We start from the raw sequence: 3,200 nt of genomic DNA, 5'->3' as shown, positions 1-3,200 counted from the left end.
TTTTGGCAAAGATTAATGGATTTAATTAACGAAAGACGCCCAAATGCTCAAAATATGCAATTAACTGAATCATCAGCCATACATGGACATGACGAAAATATAGTCACTGATCCCACCTTTTATTTCATTTTGTTGCTGGCTAAACAATACTTGTACCAACGCAAGATCAACAGCACTGTACCTGTTCTGTATGGTTTCAAAAAAAAAAAAAAAAAAAAAAAAGGAATATGGATATACAGATGAAGAGTATATTGCTAGGAAAAACTTTCTTTGTAATTACTTTATCAGCAAATGGTCTCCATACAACTCCTTGTTTTTGAATACAAATTAAAATAAGGAATACATATTATGTCTATACAATTTTGATATTGATATTACTATATTCTGTATCTTACTTTACAATTTAAAGTATGGCAATATGTGTGTTAAATATTGAGGATGACAACCTACAATTTATCGGATTCCTTAAACCGCACCCGGCGACATTATATTTGATCTTGATTCATCGATCTTTGCCAGCATGTTCTTGTGATTGTGTTGTTGTTATTATTATTATTATTACCTCTGCGTGTGTGTGTGTGTGTGTGTGTGTGTGTGTGTGTGTGTGTGTGTGTGTGTGTGTGTGTGTGTGTGTGTGTGTGTGTGTGTGTGTGTGGTTTGTCCTAATCTTATTCTTTCTATCACAGTTTGTGGATTTTGTAGTCACTAGTGTATGTTTGTGTGTGTTTAATAATGTAAAAATTGAAATTTATTTTAAAACAGTATGTCATGCTGTCTTAAATCGCAACTTAACGAAAAGCTAGTCCGGCAACGAACCAGGAATAGGCCAACAAAATCTAGCGAATCTGGAAGCTGAACGGAATACACAGTTCATGATCACTGAATACCATTTACTCAAGAATAACTTCACAGTATAATTGGTATGTGTTGATTTTTTCTTCTTCTGTTTAATCCAAATCCGGTGTTGACAGATATGTCCAGAGAAAATGCACACACACACACACACACACACACACACACACACACACACACACACACACATTCACATGGACAAGCGTATCAGAGTTATAACTCTAGATCCACTTTGTTAATACACGTTTGCCAAAAATCAAGACATTGGAGCATCTGACCAGCCTAAAGAAATGAACTTGTACAATGTGGAGCAATAAAGCTGTTGACGTGTAAGAAAAACAAAAAAACTGGGGGCCTGGGAGAAGGAGGAGGGGAGGTTATAAGATTATAACATGACGGCTAGTTGAGAAAACAAGTGCGGGTAACAACCACTGCGATATATATTTGAACAAACATTATCCACTCCACATCTCTGTAAAGCATTTGTTAAACGCTACTTTAATTCAGTTTTCAGGAAACGTTTAGGCAAGGGGTTGTGTGTGTGTGTGTGTGTGTGTGTGTGTGTGTGGTAACGACACCAAACACCTATGCTTATCTCCCGGACATAGACATTCTCTCAGCACAAACAAACAAACAAACGAAACCGCAGCACTTACTTGACTTTTTAGTTTCAGTGTGCAGCGTGCGACACGGAGATATGTCGTCTGCAAACCTGCCTCGTCAGCCTGGGCTAAAACAAGCGCTGCCCTAGATATATTAGCGCCTTGCTGCGAGTACGCGACTGCCTTACAATGCAGTCGGCTGTTGCATACCGTTACTTGCTGTGCCAGAATGGTGTTGTTCACATCACTCGTCTTCTGATCTCACGTGTCGGCTGATATAATACTCGCAGGTGGGGGGATCAGGAATCTCCTCTCTCTCCCTCTCTCTCTCTCTCTCTCTCGTACAGTTTTATTTTTCACCGTACTGACGTGATTATGTATGTATTATTCCGTGGTTCCTCATCCTTCACTGTAAAACAGTCCAACATCATCCATCATCGTGAAAGAGTCCAAAGTATTTGGCTTTGAAGAAGGTATTTGTAGATGGATTTCTACATTTTATAAAGATATAAAAGCACATGTTATTATAAACGGGAAAGTATCAACACACTTTGGAACAGAAAGACCCAGTATCTCCATACTTATTTCTGTTATGTGCTGAAATTTTAGCAAGTAGGTTAAGAGAAGAAACAGATATAACGGGTGTGAAAACAGCAGGCACAGAATTTAAGATAAATCAGTTCACTGATGTCACGGCATTTATTTTAGAAGGAAGTAGAAAATCACATGAAAAACGTTTTGAAATCCTTCATGAATTTGAAGATAATTATCTCAGGATTGAAATTAAACTGCGGAATTAAGAAAAGACATTAAATATGTGGTTAGGTAGCAAAAAGAATTCCATAGATAAATTTTCAGCTCACATAAACACGGAATGGAGCACATCAAAATTTAAGATACTTGGACTCTGGTTTACTAACGATCTTTCATATGTTATAGAAATAAGTTCAAAAGATAAGGTTCCTCGAAAATAAATAACTATTCAAGATGTGGTTGAAAAGAATAATTGCCCCTGTAGAAAGGGTTGTACTCAAAGTATCAATTGTATCTAAATTGGTTTACCTCAGGGTTCTTCTTTCGAACCCAAGAGTGAAATAACTTTCAAAATAGAGTAGAAAACCACTGAACTGCTACCCCACTGCCATTGGAATAGTTACATCACTGTCACTACATCTGCTACTCTACTGCAACTAGAGTTGCTACATTATTGTCACAGGAACTGGTACCCCACTGCGACTAGAGCTGCTACTATCCAACTGTCAATAGACGGCTGCTACACTACTGCCACTACATATGCTGCCCCACTACAGACCACTAATCACTGTGTCCGCTGACTACAACTGACCGCTGACCACTATTGGCCACTAGTCACCGCTGACTACAACTGACCGCTGACCACTATTGGCCACTAGTCACCGCTGACCACTATTGACCACTAGTCACCGCTGACCACTATTGACCACTGAACACCACCGATCACTGACCACCACTGACCAGTAGTGACCACTACTGACTGACCACCAATGTCCATTAGCTGACTACTGACCATTTCAGACCACCACTGACCGCCGACCACCAATGACCATTGCTGACCACTGACCACTGCTGCCCACCATGACTGACCTAAGAGAATAATTATAAACATGGGGGAAAATAGACCTTGGGGAACATAGACATGCTTTCGAGCTTAGTTACCATGCAAATACATGAAATAACCTCACTCTTCCCATGTGCCCCACAAAGCAA

The sequence above is a fragment of the Babylonia areolata genome, chromosome 1 (assembly GCF_041734735.1).
Source record: "Babylonia areolata isolate BAREFJ2019XMU chromosome 1, ASM4173473v1, whole genome shotgun sequence".
NCBI lineage: Eukaryota > Metazoa > Mollusca > Gastropoda > Neogastropoda > Buccinidae > Babylonia > Babylonia areolata.
The sequence above is the reverse complement of the archived record's forward strand: the minus strand, read 5'-3'. Positions refer to the sequence as shown.